We start from the raw sequence: 6,506 nt of genomic DNA, 5'->3' as shown, positions 1-6,506 counted from the left end.
CACATTCTGAAAAAAAGTTGTGACAGTAAAGCTCTTGCTACTTTGCGATGACTTTGTGTTTCCATCTCACAACACTTCAAAGTGATTTTGGCATTAACGATAGAAAGCAATTAAGGGTTTCATTTGTTAATTTATCCCTTTTTGTTCTGTCCTTTTGTTCGGCGCCTCAGAAGGGGGAAGCAGTACTCGGCTAGCACTGTTTACGGTGCAGGTGGGGAGCTGTTGACCTCAACTAGGGACATCGTCGGACAGTGGAAGGAATACTTCGAGGATCTCTTCAATCCAACTGATATGCCTTCCATTGAGGAAGCAGAGAGTGTGGACTCGGGGATGTGCTCATCCATCACCGGGCCGAGGTCACTGAGGTGGTTTGTTAGCTCCTCGGTGGCAGGGCACGGGGGGTGGATAAGATCCGCCCTGAGTACCTCAAGTCTCTGGATGTCGTAGGGCTGTCTTGGTTGACACGCCTCTGCGACATTGCATGGAGGAAGGGGATAGTGCCGCTGGGGTGGCAAACCGGGGTGGCGGTCCCTCTGTTTAAAAAGGGGGACCGGAGAGTGTGTTCCAACTATAGGGGGATCACACTTCTCAGCCTCCCCGGGAAAGTCTACGCCAGGGTACTGGAGAGGAGAATATGGCCGATAGTTGAACCTCGGATTCAGGACGAACAATGCAGTTTTCGTCCCGGCCGTGGACACTGGACCAGCTCTATACCCTCCGCAGGGTGCTTGAGGGTTCATGGGAATTTGCCCAACCAGTCTTCATGTGTTTTGTGGATCTGGAGAAGGCATTTGACCGTGTCCCTCGGGCAATTCTGTGGGGGGGCGCTCGGTGAGTATGGGGTCCTGTCTCTATATGATCGAAGCAGGAGTTTGGTTCGCATTGCCGGCAGTAAGTCAGACTTGTTCCCGGTGCACATTGGACTCCAGCAGGGCTGCCCTTTGTCACCGGTCCTGTTCATAATTTTTATGGACAGGATTTCTAGGCGCAGCCAGGAGCCGGAGGGGTTCCGGTTTGGGAAACACAGGATTTCGTCTCTGCTTTTTGCGGATGATGTTGTCCTGTTGGCTTCCTCGGACCGGGACCTTCAGCATGTGCTGGGGCGGTTTGAGGCCGAGTGCGACGCGGCTGGGATGAGAATCAGCACCTCCAAAACCGAGGTCATGGTTCTCCATCGGGAAAGGGTGGCGTGCCTTCTCCGGGTGGGGGGAGAAGTCCTGCCTCAGGTGGAGGAGTTCAAGTATCTCAGGGTCTTGTTCACGAGTGAGGGAAAGATGGAGCGTGAGATTGACCGACGGATCGGTGCAGTGTCCGCAGTTATGCGGTCGGTGTACCGGACCGTCGTGGTGAAGAAAGAGCTGAGTCGAAAAGGCGAAGCTCTCGATTTACCGGTCAATCTACGCACCTACCCTCATCTATGGTCATGAACTTTGGGTAGTGACCGAAAAGATAAGATCGCGGATACAAGCGGCCGAGATGAGTTTCCTCCGCAGGGTGGCTGGACGCTCCCTTAGAGATAGGGTGAGGAGTTCGGCCATTCGGGAGGAGCTTGGAGTCGAGCCGCTGCTCCTTCACATTGAGAGGAGTCAGCTGAGGTGGCTTGGGCATCTGTACCGGATGCCTCCTGGATGCCTCCCTAGGGAGGTGTTCCAGGTATGTCTCACCGGGACGAGACCTCGGGGAACACCCAGGACACACTGGAGAGACTAGGGGCCCGATTTACTAAGATCCTAAATAAAGAGTACTAAATTGCGTGTGCACTGAAAAAGTTTGCGCGTGCTGTTGATGCGTGGTTTGCGGGTGATCAACTAAGATTGCGTGCGCAATTGATAACAGGTGCAAACAGCAGTATTTAAATGAGGTGTTGCGTGTCTTACGGTTTGCGAGCGCAAACTCTGCGCCATAGAGAGTGGATGGAATGCACAGTCACAAGTCACAAGCGAAAAATGAAATTGAACGAGTTGGAGTTAGAGATATTAGTGGAAGAGGCAAATAAACACATTCATGAACTACAGCAAAGAAATTTAAACATTACCAAAAGAAACGCAATATCGGAGAAAACCTGCGATAGAATAAATGCAGTTGGTAACACAAAAAACGGAAAAACGTCTGGTTTTTCATATTTCAATTTTAGGCACAGATCAAAAATACGAAATAGAAAAACGGGCCACAGGACTGAATTTGATTTTAATATTGAATTGGTCGGGTTTACGTGACCCGGCGGTGCTCGATCTGAGGAGAAAAAGACAATCAGACACAGAGCTGGAGAGCGCTTTGATTCATCTATTTATGAGTTAAGTTTTTATTCAGATGTCCACAGTATATTGCAAATATTATATATTATATAGCAAACACTGACAGTAAATGTGTGACAGACGGGACCATCATATAAGAGAGAGAAGAGAAGTGTTCAGAACAGCGCACAGAGCGCACACTAAAGGCTGATTTATGGTTCCGCGTTACACCAACGCAGAACCGACGGCGTAGGGTACGCGGCGACGCACACCGCACCGCGACCCTATACGCCGTCGGCTACGCCGTCGATTTAATGCAGAACCATAATTCAGGCGAAGCTGCAGTCTGCGCTGCTCCTGACACAGCGGGTCGGAGCGGATTTGGTCATGATGTTTAACCTGTGTTTTGTGATTAATAAGCACGGGTTTTAATTAAATGTAATTTACGAAGGATGATTTCACGTTCAATAAGATAAGTAATCCATAAAATACAAAGTTTTGGCACAAAGGCTTGGCCTGCTTGTGGGCGAGTGGAGGGGGGCACAATAAGAGAAGGTGGCAAGATATAAGGCGGAGAACTAAAGAAAAAGTGGCCTTTAATAAAACTTGTGCAACCATTTTTAAAATAGCATGCAGCAGAATAAAGACTCTCTCTCTGCGTATTCTTTGATTTTGGATGTCGCCTCCTTGCCACAATAACAGCAGCAGCAGATTAGCACCTTCCTTTCGAACGTATTAAATACAGACGCAATCACAATACGCGCAATTACTTTCAGGCTTGGTAAATCTCATTGCGCGTGGTAAATGGACCAATTTGCATCTTCCCCTCCCAGTATTTAGCGCGTTCTGGCAGGTACGCCCCATATTGATTATTCATCAGGGCAAAAGTACTAACTGAATTGCGTGTGCAATTTTGCGCATTTCAGAGACGCAGTCGTCTTTGCACGCTGTTAGTAGATCAGCTGGCACTTTGGTTTGCGGGTGCTGTCAAGTTTGCACACGTTTTAACACACGCAAACCTTTAGTAAATCGGGCCCTATGTCTCTCGGCTGGCCTCGGAACGCCTCGGACTCCCCTCGGAAGAGCTGGAGGAAGTGTCTGGGGTGAAGGAAGTCTGGGCATCTCTGCTGAGATGGCTGCCCCCGCGACCCGATTCCGGATAAGCGGAAGAAATTGGATGGATGGATGGAGATCAGTACTGCAAGCACACTGGTCTAATATTCGCACATGCCACCTTACTCATGGTTTTATTAATTTATTAAGAAGAAAAAATGCAGAGATGTCCCAGGAAAAGATGTGGTCTAGAAGGTTGTATAGGTTGCTTTAAATTGCAGTGTACTTCTCTACATTATTTACATTTATATTTACACATTTAGCAGATGCTTTTAGCCAAAGTGACTTGCAAATTGAGAATTGCTCTAAAACAACAGTATGAAGAGAGATCTTGTAATCAGCAATAATTCCAAAATTAATAGACGAAAGTTGTAAAGGGAAAGCAAAAGACTGTTGACAAACAAGTGAATGGAAAAGTTCAATAAAAGAATGCGTTAAAAAGATGTGAGATTCCTGAAGATGGCATGCCCCTACCCTCCCAGCCTTCCGTAGCTTATTTTACTGTTAGGTCCAGGCTCTACTGTCAGGTGCACACGCCTTGTAGGTTTGCCTTGTGCATAGGGATGGCAAGGAAGACAGCGATCAATTGGGAGTATAAGCCAGTAAGGATGAATTCAGTAGCACACCTTCGACCCACTCTCTCCTTCTCAGTCTCTGAAACAGTAATTCATGCCTTCATCACCTCCAGACTCCACAACTGCAATACCATCCTGACTGGTGTCCCCTCCAGCCTTAAAAACTGCAATATGTTCAAAACTCTGCTGCCATCTGCTCACCCACACCCCCCTTCAGAGGTCCAGGTTCTACTGTCAGGTGCATACGCCTTGTGGGTTTGCCTTGTGCATAGGGATGGCATTGCTAAGTGATGCTCCTTCAAGGAACGTATCAATCGATTGGGATTATAAACCATTAAGAATGAGTTCAAATAGATCGCATTGGAGCCAGCAAACACTATAATACTCTACTCTATATAATGGAATCTTGTGTGATGGTTTCATGCCACCACACAAGTATAAACATCCTTTGCTATGATCAGTGATCCCATACAATCCCAGGATTTTGGATGTGTTAATTTGAACAGTTTAGGTACATCGCGTTAATTTCTTCCAATAAGACCTAGAATAGTGATTTATCTCACTACAATGTCTATATCAGTTGCTTAAGAGCAGAGACATGTTGACGCCACCTCTTGACAAGGTTAATTTATAGCTTTTCTTGTGTAGTAAATTTTTAAAAGGCATTTGTGAATGTACCGCCATATTGTAGCGGTTGTCAAATACATATTAGTCGTTGATGAATTACTGTTCTTGATAGAGTGCCATATAAATGATCAGAAATCATACTTTGTTCAGCTAAAGCCTGTGCTTTTACCCCTTATACCCTTAATAAGAGTAAAATTGCACCAAGTGTCTCTAATTGATTAAAATGACTGTAGAAAGAGAGCACTTTAACATTACTGTCAAAAGAGAAATATACAAATCCATTCTACTTTCTGTCTGAAGAGCATTGTTTTTGAACATTTCAGACTTTCCTAATCTTTTTCTTGGAGTATGTTGCAGGCTAAAATAGCTGCATATCAAATGCCATTTAAGAACATAAGCCTGAGATTAGGCCTGGTGTAAAAAAAACAAACCACATCATAGCATACCACCTGAGCTTTAATAGGACATTCAAAGGTCAAAGCTTATAATCAATATGATGCCAAACACTAGTAATAATAATAATAATAATAATAATAATACATTTTATTTGGTGGCGCCTTTCAAGTCCCCAAGGTCACCTTACAAAGAATAAAAGCATAAAATACAAGCATAAAATAACAACATCAAGCATTATTAAAACCAAACAACATCAACCAGTTCAAATAATCATTATAATTCAGGGCTCTGTTGCCGGTGTTGTTATTAATGTTAATTAATCTTAACTTCCTTTAAAGGCTGATTCAACATTATTCATCATTTATTTGGAAAAAGTGATGGTCACTCCCAAAACATACAGCACTTCTGTGAAGTACCTTTAGATGTTACATGAGTTGGACAGCATTGTGTCTGAGCATGTCTACTGCTGCCAAAGAGAAGGAAACAATACAAAGTGAACAGGGTTGGATTAATAGTGTAGATCAAACCGTTAACAGTGGTGAGTGATAACAAAAAGACCTCACAGCTGTGACCTTGGCGTAGTCTTGCCTCTGCAAACAACAGCTGAAGCTCTTCGTTCTTCTTCTCGAGATATTTTTCACATCCTATCACTGCACAGAGAATTGTTGAATGCCAGATCTTTTAATGTTTGCCGTCCAATAAATCCTGACTGCCTCATGGGCACTAAATACTTTATTTAGTTTGAGAATGAAGGCACGGTTGTCTATCTTTATACATTCAGACCAATCTCATTTTGATATACCATGTCAAACATTAATGGATTCCTTTAAAGAATATATAAGTAATTTATGGAGAATAAATAATCAACTTAATCATGTGATATGTAACACGATAAAGTGGTATAGCTGAACATGGATGTAAAAGTCCTAAAAGGTTTATTTATGCAGTTGACTCTCACAAGAACTTGCTTAAAACTGAAATGCTCTTAATATTCCTTAATATTAATAACCTGCTATGTACAACTGACTGGGGCAGATGAGAAGGACTTGATACACAATAGCCTGTCCTTGCTCCCCCACCTCCTGCCTTCCCCTTTCTTTGTCATGTCCAGTTTGGTGTAGTGGTTGGTTGTTCAAGGTGAGAGCAACAAATAGCAACACTGGGCTCTATCCAATTTTGAGAGTTTTTTTTTTTTTTTTTTTAATGGGCAACACGGATGCCATTTCTTTAATATTCATCCCCATATTTGGCTGACTTGCAACCTTTATTAATGGAGGGGCTGACTGGTGTCTTCCACTGGTTCCATCATTTCACTTCATACGGCTGACAGTCAGAGGTAAGAAAACCACCAGCTAAATGAACAAAATGACTTGCTCTGCTGTGGCTGGGGACTGTTGAATTTACTGAAAGCTGTTGTTACTGTAGATAGACTGAGCTGTTTACATTTTGTATGAAGTCAGTGTTTCACTTTGTTGAAAAGTAAGATTCAAAGCAACCTTGAAATGACAGTGAAACTCAGTTTGAAGGGATGTTTTTATAATTCACAAGTTTGTGTCAGAAC

The sequence above is a fragment of the Cololabis saira genome, chromosome 10 (assembly GCF_033807715.1).
Source record: "Cololabis saira isolate AMF1-May2022 chromosome 10, fColSai1.1, whole genome shotgun sequence".
NCBI classification, from domain to species: domain Eukaryota; kingdom Metazoa; phylum Chordata; class Actinopteri; order Beloniformes; family Belonidae; genus Cololabis; species Cololabis saira.
The sequence above is the reverse complement of the archived record's forward strand: the minus strand, read 5'-3'. Positions refer to the sequence as shown.